Consider the following 14,941-nt stretch of genomic DNA (forward strand, 5'->3'; position numbering starts at 1 on the left):
GGCCGCCCCTCCTCCCTCCCTAGCGCTGGGACTCGCGGGCTTAGGGATGCTGCGCTCACGGGTGCGACGTGAGCCGGGCTTGCGCAGGCGCGCGCGGTCGCGCGGGAGCGGGACACCTGGGCCCCTCCTTGTCCCCTCCCGGCACGAGTGGCCCCATCATCCTTCCCCGCCCCTCTCCCGGGCATGGGCCCCTGCGGAGGAGTTCATTCACCGCCTCCCCACGGGTGACTTCTTATCCGCCCAGGATACGTCCTGGGAAACAGGACACGGGAAGAATGGGTGTTCTGTGGGCAAAGATGAGGTAGGCGTGGTGCTTTGGTCCTTACCTGACACTCACCTCGATTTCACTTGTGTTCCTGTTTCTTTGACCTCCACCAGCACATGCCTGTCACCATGACAAGAGAAGTGCACGTGTTATGCCTCTGAAGAAGCGAAGGGTATTTGTCTTCCATGCTTCAGCGATGGAGAATAGACTTTGGGGTCGACCCATAAACAAATTAACATATAATTGAATGAATGCTTGCATGTGTTCTGTAGACTTTTTTGCTATACATGGAATGAACAAAGCAATATAATTGCTAAATTAGGCCATTAGCAGTTCAGAGAAGAGGGTGAACCAAGAGGGCCTGCCAGGTGAAGTCCGCTGGAACCTAAAGAAATTGAGGTGAATCTAAAAAAGATAATCGCTCAAGAGGCAAAGAGCAAGTTAGTGTAGAGAGGAAAACAAAGTAATTGTGGTTTATTTTGAAAAATTGTTTAGATAAGGTATAGGAGAGCCTACCCTTGAAAAGTAACGAAAATACACTAATTGCAATTCATAATTTGATGGTTTCTCACGTAAAACAAGATTTTTGAGAATAGTCCAATAACCTTTTCATCTACTTGTTATTTAAATGTGTCACCTACTTGTTTAACCTTTTCTCCACTTGCTCATTTTGGATGCTACATTTTAAAGACCACTGAGTCAAGTGTCTTATTGTTCCTGCCCTTTCACACTGTTAATGTGAATGCTATCTTTTATCATACTGAAATGATCTATTTCCCAATTGACCTGGTTATATATTGTCTGTATTTTATATTGGAAGCATCCTAGATGGTAAGAATTATGTTTGGTTGTTTGATGAGTACCTAACCCAGTGCTATAAACAATAATTAATAAATATTTATGATGACAAAATATAACATGTCTTTCAGAGAATAATAAGGATTATTGTGAGTGGCAGGAACTTTATTGCAGAACTAAAGCAAACACAGACTTCTTTAAATGCCCTATTCTTGAAATTAACCAAATAAAACGTAATTTATTAATTTGTGAAATATATTTGCAAAACTAAAGTTTTCTGGATTGGAATGACAATATCTCAAGCCTCAATCCTAAATTATGTGTAACAGATTCTAGTAGTTATAAAAAAAAAGAAATCCAGTCAAATCTCTTCGTTTAGGGAGTAGATAAATATCCATTCATTTACGGTGGTGATCTAGCCAAGTTCGGATTAGTTAGAGCTTCACTTAAAAATTTGATTACTATTTCTATACTGTGGAATCCTGGATTGTTTAAGGAGAACATATTTCTACCCATACCTCCGCAGCATATTATTAATACTTAATAGAAGGAGAAATTGTTAAAACGGCTTTCCCTGGTCTTTCTTCTGCAGTGGAGGTCAACTTAAGTCCCTACTCACTAGGAGGCGCCACTCACGTATAAGAAAATCATAGATGAGCTAACCTTCAACTGGGAATGGCGGTGACACAGGTATCCAGGTGTCCACACTCCACCTGTAAAAGTAGAATGTTTATTTACATTTATAAGCCGTCTAAACATATAGCAAGAACCAGAACATAAAACTTACCCAATCTGGAACCCTATTGCCTGGCATGAACAAGTGGTTTATAAATACCAGTGACTGCCCAGAACCAAAGCCTACCCAGTTTCGTTGTGCAAAGGGAAGGAAACCTGCATGTCTGCCACCTAGAATGACAGCCATCTAACCAAAATCTTGGTAGCATCATAACAGAATAAAAGCAAATACAAGCAACAACAGCATCTGCAAATTTTGAGAACAGAGAGTTCTTTCATGTGGATCAAATGCAAATAGGATACTGTTACCTACAAAACCTAAGGGAGAGGATATTTTATCATAAATTTTTTTTGTATAAAAGAGCAATTTTTTTTCTCTTTTTAGTAACAGGGTCTCGCTCTGTCAGCTAGGCTGGATTGCAATGGTGCAATCATAGGTTACTGCAACATTGAATTCCTGGGCTCAAGCTATCCTCCTGCCTCAGCCTCCTAAACAGCTGGGACTACAAGCCTGCACAATCATGTCTAGCTAATTTTTTTATTTTATTTTATTTTATTTTATTTTATTTTATTTTTTTGTAGAGAAGGAGGACTGGCTGTGTTGCGAGGCTGGTCTCAAACTCCCGCCTGCAAGCAGTCCTTCTGCCTTGGCCTCCAAAACCACTGGTATTACAGGCATGAGCCACCACGCCCAGTACAAAATATTTTTAAATGTCTTACAGTCCATACAAGGTTAGCAACATAAATCAAGCTATCCACCTTTTTTTTCCTAGTCCACCTTTCCATGTTGGTAATATTGTCAACAACCTCTGCTTTCAAAGAAAACTGAACTTGGAAGCCTGTTGAGTCAGGAGTAAAACGAAATAACCTAATTAAAGAGTTTGTAGAGAAAGACTTTAAATCTTCTAGAAGTAAATTTTGCTAAATGGATGCTACTTAGAGAAAATGGAGAAAATTGTTGATAATACTAACTACTGTCTATCAGTTCCAATCTTTTGTTCTTTCTGCTCACTACTCCTCCCCCACGTTATAGCCATCATATAACACAGGTACTTGACTAACTTGGAATTACAATGTTTTCCACGAGATATGTTTCATTCAAACGTTTAAAGATTTTTACCTTTTTGTTACCTTGTATGAATTATTTTTATTTAAATGGACATAGATTATCTTGATAATATATAAGCACAGATAAAATAACAAAATAGAAACAAAATGAAAATCCCCCCATAATCTCATCTCCCATTCTAAATACATTTCACATGCCTATATAAGCCTTTTTTTCTTAACACAGATGGTTATTTTTTAATAATGCTAATATATAATCTGCTTTTTTTTTAAAAACTTAATACATCAGGAATACTTTTCAACATAATACCAACTACTTAATATTCCATAATATGGATATACCCTCATTTATGTAGCCATTTACCCTATAGATGAGCATTTAGATTGTTTCAAATTTGAACTACTATATCAATTTGGCTATTAGTATCCACAGTATGCAATTTTGTGCACTTGTTTAATAAGTCTTAGCATAAATATTTACAAGGGAAATTTCTGGGTCAAAAGTTTGGGACTTTTTTTGAGGGGGGGAGGTGGTTGTTTTGTTCTGAGATGGCATCCCACCCTCTCGCCCAGGATGGAGTGCAGTGGCACCATCTTGGCTCACTGCAACATCTGCCTCCCGGGTTCAAGCGATTCTCATGCCCCAGCCTCCCGAGTAGCTGGGATTACAGGCGTGTGCCATCACATCTGGCTAATTTTTGTATTTTTATTAGAGACAGAGTTTCACCATGTTAGCTAGACTAGTCTCAAACTTTTGGTGTCATGCGATCTGCCCGCCTCAGCCTCCCAAAGTGCTGGGAGTACAGGTGTGAGTCACTGTTCCTGGCCAAAGGGTTTTAAATTTACAAATTTTGATACATCGTGCCCACTTAACCTCCAGAAATAATACCAGTTCACAATTCCACCAAAATTTATGAAAAGGTGCTCATTTCCCCACCCCATTCTCTTTGCTGAATTTATGCTTTGAAATCATTACCAGTCTGAGAGGTAAATATTGATATTTCATCGTTGCTTGACAGATTATCATGTTTATTGCAATTTTAGCCTTCTTTCAAGAATTGCCTGTTTGAATTCTTTAGACATTTTCCATTAGTTGTGTCTACCTTTTCTTATTGATTTGTAAGAGATATTCATATAATAAAGTTATTAACAGTTTGTCTGCATATGTTGCAAATATATTTTCCTAGTTTGCTATTTGTCTCTTACTAAATTTATTATAATGACTTTCAACTAGGTATATTGGATACTGGGAATAAGTTAGGTTCACCCACCACCACCTCCAACAGAATCATATATCAGAATGCCTTCTCAGCTTTGCAACCCCTGGTGCGTATTTCTAAGGTACATATGCTACTCATTTCCTAAGAATGACAACTACGAATTACTTACATTGTATATTCATTGTTTCGGTGTCACCCAACATGTACACCCAATCTATATTCTTTACGGTCAAAGCCATTAGCCCAGTCTCTCTTCACATAGCCATGTTTCAAGGCCATATCCCATACTTCTAGTCATACATGCAAGCATATAGTGATAAGAGGGCCAAACCATGGTGGTTCTGCCAGTTTTTCCTGGCTTGGTTATACCAAGAAAAGTTTTGTCACTCTTAATTGAAGTATTATCTGAGTTGTGATTCCCTTCACTTACTACTCTAACATCTGTGTCTTCATGGATATCAACAAACTTTGGTCCAAAAAATCTGGTAATAAATTCCAAGTGTTAATGGGGAATGCCTTTTCACCCTCCTCTTATCTTCCTATTACTAAAGAGAAATCTGCTTTCAGGGTAGGAGAAGACAAAAAGAGCCCCTGAGAGGAAAAAAACTCACCATGATAGAGGAAAGAAACAGGCTGTATTTCAAGGACTTACTTTTAAAAACCCAAGACATCAGAAAAATACTTGGTTCTAGGAAAGCATTTAGTTGATTCCAGAAGCTATCTCCTACCAGCCATCCTGATGATCTGGGAATGCCTCTTAAGGAAAATGGTTATATGTGAATAAATGCTTAAGAACTTGCCGGTAAATGAACTGTAATTTTATGGACTCAGCAACTTTGCAATAGGACTCACCTGCCTGTGAACCACACAAAGATGAATGACCTCCCTCTGATCTTGGAGAAACTGTCTTGAACCTGAAGAATCCATACACACCATACACAAAAGCAAATGTGAATAACACCTAAGGGAAAACATTGGCTTCTGTAATATCACTTATATGTCTGTTCCCTTTTTCTCATCCTTATCGGCTCCTCCTCTTCTTTGTGGCCTGTGAATGTTAAAATTCAATTACTTCTGGCTGCTTTACAAGTTTTTTTTACTTATGTTATCCTTCCTGCCTAAACTATTATGATTATTATTATTTTTGGCTGAGCACAGGGGACTTTATTGATAGTACATGACAATATGGGGCTCCCTAGGTCCCTCCCTTTTCAAGGCGTCTACATGGAAACTGTGAGGCGGGGAGATTCAGTGTGGTGGGGGATGAGCTTGCCAGGGACTCCCCAACAGTGAGGGCCTCTCTCTTCCTCTTGTGCTGTCACTGGGGCTGGTGGTCCAGGGGTCTTACACCTTGGAGGCCATGTGGGCCATAAGGTCCACCACCCTGTTGTTGTAGTCAAATTCATTGTCATACCAGAAGATGAACTTGACAAAGTGGTCGTTGAGGGCAATGCCAGTCCCAGCATAGAAGGTGGAAGAGTGGGTGTCGCTGTTGAAGTTGGAGGAGACCACCTGGTGCTCAGTGTAGCCCAGGATGCCTTTGAGGGGGGCCTCTGATGCCAACTTCACCACCTTCTTGATGTCATGATATTTGGCAGGTTTTTCCAGATGGTAGGTCAGGTCCACCACTGACACGTTGGCAGTGGGGACATGGAAGGCCATGCCAGTGAGCTTCCCATTCAGCTCAGAGATGACCTTCTTCACAGCCTTGGCAGCTCCAGTAGAGGCAGGGATGATGTTCTGGAGAGCCCTGTGGATGTCACACCACAGTTTCCTGGAGGGGCCATTCACAGTATTCTGGGTGGCAGTGATGGTGTGGACTGTGGTCATGAGTCCTTCCATGATACCAAAGTTGTCATGGATGACCTTGGCCAGGGGTGCTAAGCAGTTGGTGGTTCAGGAGGCATCGCTGATGATCTTGAGGCTGTTGTCATACTTCTCATGGTTCACACCCACCCTGAACATGGAGGGGTCAGCAGAGGGGGCAGAGATGATGACCCTTCTGGCTCCCCACTGCAAGTGAGCCCCAGCCTTCTCCATGGCAGTGAAGACGCCAGTGGACTCCATGACATACTCAGCGCCAGCATCACCCCACTTGATTTTGGAGGGATCTCGCTCGTGGAAGATAGTGATAGGATTGCCATTGATGACAAACTTCCCATTCTCAGCCTTGACAGTGCCATGGAATTTGCCTTGGGTGGGATCATACTGGAACATGTAGACCATGTAGTTGAGGTCAATGAATGGGTAATTGATGGCGCCAATACCTACTTTACCAGAGTTATAAGCAGCCCTGGTGACAAGGCACCCAATATGACCAAATCCGTTGACTCCTACCTTCACTTTCCCCGTGGTGTCTCAGAGATGTGGCTGGCAATGCGAGAGAAGATGTGGCTGTCTGACAAACAGGAGGGGCAGAGAGCCCTGCCTAAATTATTTCATGTACTCTCATAGCCTTGGTTGCCATCTGCATTCATAACTCTCAGATATATATGTTCAACCTAGATCTTCTTTCTAGCTCATGTATCTCATAGCTTGTGTGGTACTTTCTCTTTAATGTAACTCAGGCATCTTGAAAATCAACATGTTAAAAACCTATCTTCCCCTCCCCACAGTGCACACGTGCAAAAAGTAATCAATGACATTTTATAATATTCTCCCTTCTAACGGATATCTAATTCATGACCACCTCCTATTAATTCTGCATACAAAATATATCTTGATTTTTTCCACTTCTTCACCTCTACTGCATATAGTTTAACCAAAAGTTCTATCATTTCTCTCCCACCTTAATCACTTCAATCACCTTTATTTTTATTTTTATTTATTTATTTATTTTTTTGAGACAGAGTCTTGCTGTGTCACCCAGACTGGAGTGCAGTGGCATGATATTGGCTCACTGCAACCTCTGCCTCCCAGGTTCAAGCAATTCTCCTGCCTCAGTGTCCTGAGTAGCTGGGATTACAGGCACTCACCACCATGCCCGGCTAATTTTTGTATTTTTAGTACAGATGGGGTTTCACCATGTTAGTCAGGCTGGTCTCGAACTCTTGATTTCGTAATCCACCCACCTCGGCCTCCCAAAGTGCTGGGATTATAGGCGTGAGTAACCGCGCCTGGCCTCAATCACCTCTTAACTGATCTCTCTGCATCCATTTCTTGCCCCCTACAATTTATTCTCACACAGCACTTTAAGTATCTTTTAAAATTGCACATCAGATCATGGCATTTCTCATCTTAAAATCTCTTAATATTTCTAGTGCTCTCAGGAAGCTCCAAAGCCTCCACATCTAGAAGCTAAGAACATTGTAAGTCTTTCTTCTTGTCTAATGAAAATGTGATCTAGAATGCCTATCATTCATTTACTACTTCTGCTTTTAATATACAGGGAAGCTAATCTGGACCTCTTTCTGTTTCTCCAAAGAGCCAAGCTTCCCTTGACTCAGGGCTTTTGCACATAACGTTCTCCCTCTTGGAATACTGTTTCACAACTTCTAACTAGAGCTAATACCCACTTTACCTTAAATGTACAACTTAGGAAAACTCTGGCTCCCATAACAGGGTTAGATCCCCATTGCACACATGTTCATAGTGTCTTGTACTTTTTTGTCATAGTATTTGTATCATTTAGCATTAGATCTGATTATATATTACAGAAAAACCCAAAAGAAAAGTGCCTAAAACAAAATAGAATCTTTTTATTTTTCACTTCCTTAAAGGATGTCAGGATGTGGACAGACCAAAGTTAGTAGAGATAAAAGAGCCAGTATAAGGTAAGCACATAATAACAGACCTTTAAGATACATAAAGCAATATTTGACAGACTAAAAAAATAATTAGACAAATTTAAGATTATTGTTAGGGAATTTAATACCCCTATTATATAGTTAATATAATAAATTGGCAAAGATTAATTATAATATGGAAGAGTTGTATTACACTGTAAATCATTTGACCTGGTGGAGGCCAAATTAATGGGCCTGAAACACTCACAAAGATCTGTAATTCTATGGGCTGTTAAATAATTCTTAATAAATTTCAAATATGAAATAATATAGAACTTGACCACAAGGGGATTAAATGGGAAATCAATAACAATGAAATATCTATACAAATTTTTAAGGCCAAGCACAGTGACTTACACCTGTAATCCCAACGTTTTAGGAGGCAGAGGCAGGAGGATCAATTGAGGCCAGAAGTTTGAGATCAGTCTGGGCACACAGTGAGGCCCTGTCTCAACAACAACAACAAAAAGTATCCAATCTAAATAATAGTTAAAACACAGCATACTAACATGTATGGGATGCAACTAAAGCAGGCTTTGTAGGAAAATAAATAATTAGAAGAAGAAATTGCAATCAATGTTCTAAACTCCTAATTTAAAGAGCTGGAGAAGTAAACAGAAGACATAATACAGATAAGAGCAGAAATAAAAAAATAGAAAGCTGACAATTGAGAAAATCAGCAAAGCCATCATTTGGTTCTTTGAAAATAGTAAGAAAATTTATAAATCCTGACATATTCTGATGAAGAAAAAAATAGGGAATAAAAGAATATTATTACAGAATCTCAGGCATTAAAAGGATAATAAGAAAGTATTATAAAAGTTTTATGCTAGAAGATTTGATGAATTAGATAACATAGACCAATTCCTTAGAAAATACAACTTATCAAAATGGAAACAAGAAGAAATGTAAAATTTGAATAGTCTTGAAAGAAATTAAGTTCATAATTTCTTAATATTCTAACAAATAGCTCTATGCTTAGACAGCTCCATTGCCAAATCCTATGAAATATTTAAGGAAGAAATGTTACCAGTGTTACACTCAAACTCTTTCAGAATAAAGAGAAGGTAACTCTTCTCAACTCATTTTATGATGTCACCATAAATCTGATACCAAAACCTACCAAGGACTCTTCAAGAAAAATAAATTATAGTCTAATATTCGTCATGAACATACATGCACAAATCTTTTAGAAATTTATCAAATCAAATTCAACAAGATATAAAGAGGATAATACATATTTCATGTGTATGTGCCCAAAACCAGTGTCAAAATATGTGAGGCAAAACCTGATGGAGTTGCGAAGAAAAATAAACAACTTCAGTATTAGAGACTTCAACACTAATTTCAGTAATTGATAGGTCAAGCATTCAGAAAATCAGTAAGAGTGTAGTTGATCTAAAGAACACTCTCAGTCAACTTGATCTAACTGACATAAAATATTCCAACCAACAACAGCTGAATATACTGCTTCCTCGAGCTCACGTGGAACATTCACCAAGATACACCACATTCTGGGCTATAAACATACCTTAACAAATCTAAAAGAATAGAAATCAGGCCGGGCGCGGTGGCTCAAGCCTGTAATCCCAGCACTTTGGGAGGCCGAGACGGGCGGATCACGAGGTCGGGAGATCGAGACCATCCTGGTTAACACGGTGAAACCCCGTCTCTACTAAAAAATACAAAAAACTAGCCGGGCGAGGTGGCGGGCGCCTGTAGTCCCAGCTACTCGGGAGGCTGAGGCAGGAGAATGGCGTGAACCCGGGAGGCGGAGCTTGCAGTGAGCTGCGATCCGGCCACTGCACTCCAGCCTGGGTGACAGAGCGAGACTCCGTATCAAAAAAAAAAAAAAAAAAAAAAAAGAATAGAAATCATACAAAGTATGTCCTCAAACCACAATACAATTAAATTAGAAATCAACAACGGAAAGATAACTGGGAAAACCAGAAATGTTTGGAGATTAAACAGCATATTTCTAAATAACATGTAGGTCAAAGAGAAATCTCAAGAGAAAAATACTTTGAACTAAATTAAAATAAAAATGCAACTTAATCAAAGTTTGTGGGATGCAGCAAAAGCAGTGAAGTTTTCATAGTATTAAAAGTATATGTTAGAAAAGAAAAAAAGGTGGAAAGTTATTAAGCTTCACCTTAGGAAACTGGAGAAAGAAGAGCAATGTAAACTCAAAAGGAAGCAAAAGAAAAGAAATGATAAAAAATCAGAGCAGAAATCAGTGAAACTGAAAACTGGAAAACAACAGAGAAAGTCAACATAACCAAAAACTGCTTCTTTGAAAACGTCAATAAAATTGAAATCTCTATCCGTGCTAAGAAAAAAAGAAAGAAGATGCAAATTACTAACATCAGAAATGAAGGAATGGTCATCACTACTACTCCCATGGATGTTAAAAGAATAATATATGAATACTCTGAACAAATTTATGCCCACAAATTTAATAACGTAGGTAAAATGGACTAACTTCCTAAAATACACATATTACCAAAATTCATACAAGGAAGATTAGAAAATATGAATAGAATTATATCTATTAAAGAAACTGAATCCATAATTCATTAACTTCTAAAATGTAAAGCACCTTGTCCATTTGGTTTCATTTGTGAATTCCATCAATATTTAAGGAAGAAAGGATACAAATTCTCACCATCTCTTCCAGAAAATAGAAGTACAGGGAACACTTTCTAACTCATTTCATGAGACCACTATTACTCCAATACCAAAATCAGATAAAGATATTATAAGAAAGAAAACTACAGACTAAAATCTCTCATAAAATAAATGTTAAAATCCTCAATAAAATATACCAAATTGAATTCAATAATGTATAAAAATAATTAAACATCAAGACCAAGTGGGATTTATTCTAGTTATCCAAGGCTGGTTCAAAAATCATTCCAAATAACTCAAAAATCAACATTTAAAAGTCAGTCAGTATAATCCATCACATCAACAGGCTAAAGAAGAAAAATATGATCTTATCAACTGGTGCAGAAAAATCAGTTGACAAAAAACTAACACCCATTCATAAAACAATCTTTCAGCACACAAAGGATAGAGAGAACTTTCTTAACTTGATAAAGAATATCTAAAATTGGCCTACAGTGGATATCAGACTTAAATGACTAACTGAACATTTTCTCCTTAAAATTATAAATAAGGCAAAGATACCCTGCCCCACCACTCCTAGTTAGCATCATACTGGAATTCCTAACAAGTACAATAAGATAAGAAAAGGAAATAAATGTATGTAGACTGGAAAGGAAAAAGTATAATTGTCTTTATTCACAGATAACATGATTATCTATGTGGAAAATCCCAAAGGGTTATCAACAACAAAATTCCTAGAATGAATAAGGGACCATAGGAAGTTTACAGGATACAAGGATAATACACAAAAGTTAATTGCTTTATCAATAATGAACAACTTGAAATGGAAATTTGAAAAGCAATGCTATTTACAATATAACCAAAGACAATGAAATACTTAGGTATAAATCTAGCAAATTATGCACAGAATCTGTATGTGAAAATCTATAAAACTCCAATGAAATAAATGAATGGAGATATAAATAAATGGAGAGATAAGATATTCTATGTGCACTGGTTGGAAGACTAAATATTATTAACATGCCAATTCTTCCCAATTTGGTGTACACATTCAATGCAATGTCAATAAAATCCCAGCAAGCTATTTTGTTAATATCAACCAACTGATTCTAAAGTTCATATGAAAATGTAAGAGACTTAGAATAGCTAACACAATACTACAGAAGAACACAGTTGGAGAACTCACACTACTTGATTTCAAGACTTAATGCAAAGTTACAGTAGTTAAGACCTTGTTATATTGGGGAAGAATAGACACATAGAATGATGGAAAGAATGTAGAGCCTAGAAATTGACCAACACATATATAGTCAACTTATCTTTGACAAAGAAATAAAGAAAATTCAATGGAGAAAGAATAGCCTTTTCAACAAATAGTCTAGAATGTCCATGCAAAAACAAAACAAAACCTATAGAGAAACATTACATCTTTCACAAAAATTAACTCAAATTGCATTGTGGACCCAAATGTAGGATGCAAAACATAAAACTTCTGTAAGAAAACATCAGCAAAAATCTAGGTGACCTTGATTATAGTGATGAGTGTTTAGATACAACATCAAAAGCACAATCTATGAAAGAAAAAAATTGATGTCATTAAAATTAAAAACTTCTGCTCTGTGAAAGACTATTTACAGAATGAAAAGACAAACTACAGAACTGAAGAAAATATTTGCAAACACATATCTGATAAAAGGCTTGTATCCAAAATATACAAAGAACTCTTAAAACTCAACAATAACAACAACAGCAAAACAAACAACTCAATTGAAAACATAATTTAAAGATCTGGACACCTCATCAAAGAAGATCCACAGTTGGGAAATAAGGAAATGAGACGCTCAACATCATTTGTCATTAGGAACTGCAAATTAAAATAACAATGACATACCACTACATATTTATGAGAATGGCTAAATTTCAGAAGAAAACCTAACAATTCAGAAATCATGCCTATATATTTCCCCACTGATTTGAAAACGTATATCCATAAAAAAAACCTCAACATGGTTCTTTCCACCATCTTGTAGTCTGTGGAGGCCTACTGGGAAAAGGACTTCTAAAAGGTAAATCTGTTTGGAAGGCTGTTTTCCAAGGCCACTTTTGATGGCTCTAAGTGGGATCTCTGGAACCAAAGGGAGCACACGGCTCTTCTTAAAATTGAAGGTATTTGTGTCCAAGATGAAACTGAATTCTGTTTGGTCAAGAGATGTGCTTCTGTGTACGAAGCAAAGAACAGCGCAGTGATTTCTGCCAGCAAACCAAACAAAACCAGAGTAATCTGGGAAAAGGCAACTTGTGCCCGTGGAAAAAGTGACATTGTTCATAATAAATTCCAAAACAACTTTCCTGCTAAGGCCGTTGAACACAAAATCAATGTGATACTTTTAGGTAATTAGATAGATATTAGCAGCTGGGAGGGGATAAGAAAAGAGAGCAGAAAGGCTGTCACTAAGACAGCCCATGGCCCACCTAAATTCACCACCAGAACTGCCCTAATTCCACCCTAACAGTTGGAGTTTGTGGTAAAGTCTGGGGGCCAACACATCCTGGAGGAGAAAGTAGGGCACAGGTGGAAATTACTTAAAGTGGCACATGCCCAGTAACATAGAACTGTGTCCTCAAGTTCACCCCATGCTCATTATACCATCATTATAATAAAATTTACATGTGCTTTTACAGCCGCCTACCATGGGCTTTTGTTAACAAAATATGAGTAAGAACATGCACAGTTTAATTTTAGCTGTATGTCCATATATTGCCAATAAAATGACATCATCTTCTTACTCAGACACAGGCCAAACCCTAACTCCTTCCCACAAAACCTGCATAAAACCTCTCTGAGTTTTGTAGAGAGGCTGATTTCACTTCGCAGAAATCAGCCCACTCTCTCTCTCTGAGAGTGTATTACTGTTCTTCAGTAAACTCTGCTTTGAGCTTGCATTTTGGTGTTAGTTTGCAATTCTTTGCTCAGTATCACAGGAACCGAGATTACTGGCTCTGTTGATCTTCTAGGTTAAAGAATCCATTCCAACACAGAATTTCCAGTAACAATACTGTACCCCTCAAGGACTTAAACTAATGAAAAGTAAATAAATAAGTGGATTTGTTCTCTTGCAAAACAAAACCAAACAAAACAAAAACCTGTACAGAGATGTTTATACCAGCTTTCTTCATAGTCACCAAAAATTGGAAGAAACCAAGATGTCCTTTAATAAGTGAATGGATAAAATAATTTTGGCACATCCATACGATGAGATATTATTCAGCAATAAAAAGAAGTGAGCTGTCAAGACATGAAAAGACATGAATAAAACTTAAATGCATAAATGAATATTGCTAAGTGAAAGAAACTAGTCTAAAAAGGCTACATAATGTGTGATTCTAATTATCTAACATTTCTAAAAAGGCAAAGCTCTAGAGACAATAAAAAGATTGGATACCTTGAGGTACTGGAAAACTTGGGGTTTTGGTACTAGGTCAGAACCCCAGCATACTGCAACAGCCCTATGGAAAAGTGGCCAGAGTCTTTGTTACATGGGTCCCTGATCCCATATTTCCTCACTGGACAAGTTCTTCTGGCTTGGGTCTCCAGCCACCCCACACTGGACTATGGAGCCAGTAGTAGCTCTGCAGCTTCCTGGGACAGAGCTCCCAGTGGAAGGGGCAGGTTGCCATCTTTGCTGTCTTCCAGCCCTCACCCTTGCTGTCTCCAGGCTCTGGAGCATCCACGAGACCAGGTGCTGGTCCAGACCCCCAGAGGTGCTCCCCAGAGGAGCACCAACCTCACATTAAAGTGTCTTATCTGTTCTCCATGAAGGTCCTAGTCCTCACTTCTCACTGGGCACGGCCGCCTGACCTGGGACTCCAGTACAACCACCATGCCCCTACCGGACTACTTCAATCAGGGACAGCCCAGCAGTTAAAGGAACACATACATGCAGAGATGAGAAAGAACAAATGCAAGAACTCCAACAACTCAAATGACCAGAGTGTCTTATGTTCTCCAAATGACTACACTAGTTCTCTAACAAGGTTTCTTAACTAGACCGAGTTGGCTGAAATGACAGAAATAGAATTCAGAATACAGATAGAAACAAAGATCATAAAGGCTCAGGGGAAAAGCAAAACCCAATCCAAGGAAACTAAGAATTACAAGGAAACAGATGGATAAATTCCTGAACACATACACCCTTCCAAGACTGAACCAGAAAGAAATTGATTTTCTGGACAGACCAATAACAAGCTCCATAACTGAATCAGTAATAAATAGCCTACCAACAAATAGAAGCCCAGGACCAGAGAGATTCACAGGCATATTATTCTAGATGTACAAAGAAGGGGTGATATCATTCCTATTGAAACTATTCCCAAAAATTGAGAAGGAGGGAGTCTTCCCAAACTCAGCATTAACCTGATACCAAAACTTGGCAGAGACACAA

The 14,941-nt window shown here is 38.3% G+C and overlaps 1 protein-coding gene and 1 pseudogene across 9 annotated transcripts in view; both read right to left on the reverse strand.

The window, feature by feature from the left end:
• HMGN3 (high mobility group nucleosomal binding domain 3) overlaps window positions 1-14,941 on the reverse strand; it is a 1,231,743-nt gene that overhangs the window by 773,544 nt on the left and 443,258 nt on the right. The gene's annotated exons all lie outside the window — the stretch shown is intronic.
• LOC126953407 (glyceraldehyde-3-phosphate dehydrogenase-like) lies at window positions 5,414-6,563 on the reverse strand (annotated as a pseudogene).

This window comes from Macaca thibetana, chromosome 4, assembly GCF_024542745.1.
Source record: "Macaca thibetana thibetana isolate TM-01 chromosome 4, ASM2454274v1, whole genome shotgun sequence".
Classification (NCBI taxonomy): domain Eukaryota; kingdom Metazoa; phylum Chordata; class Mammalia; order Primates; family Cercopithecidae; genus Macaca; species Macaca thibetana.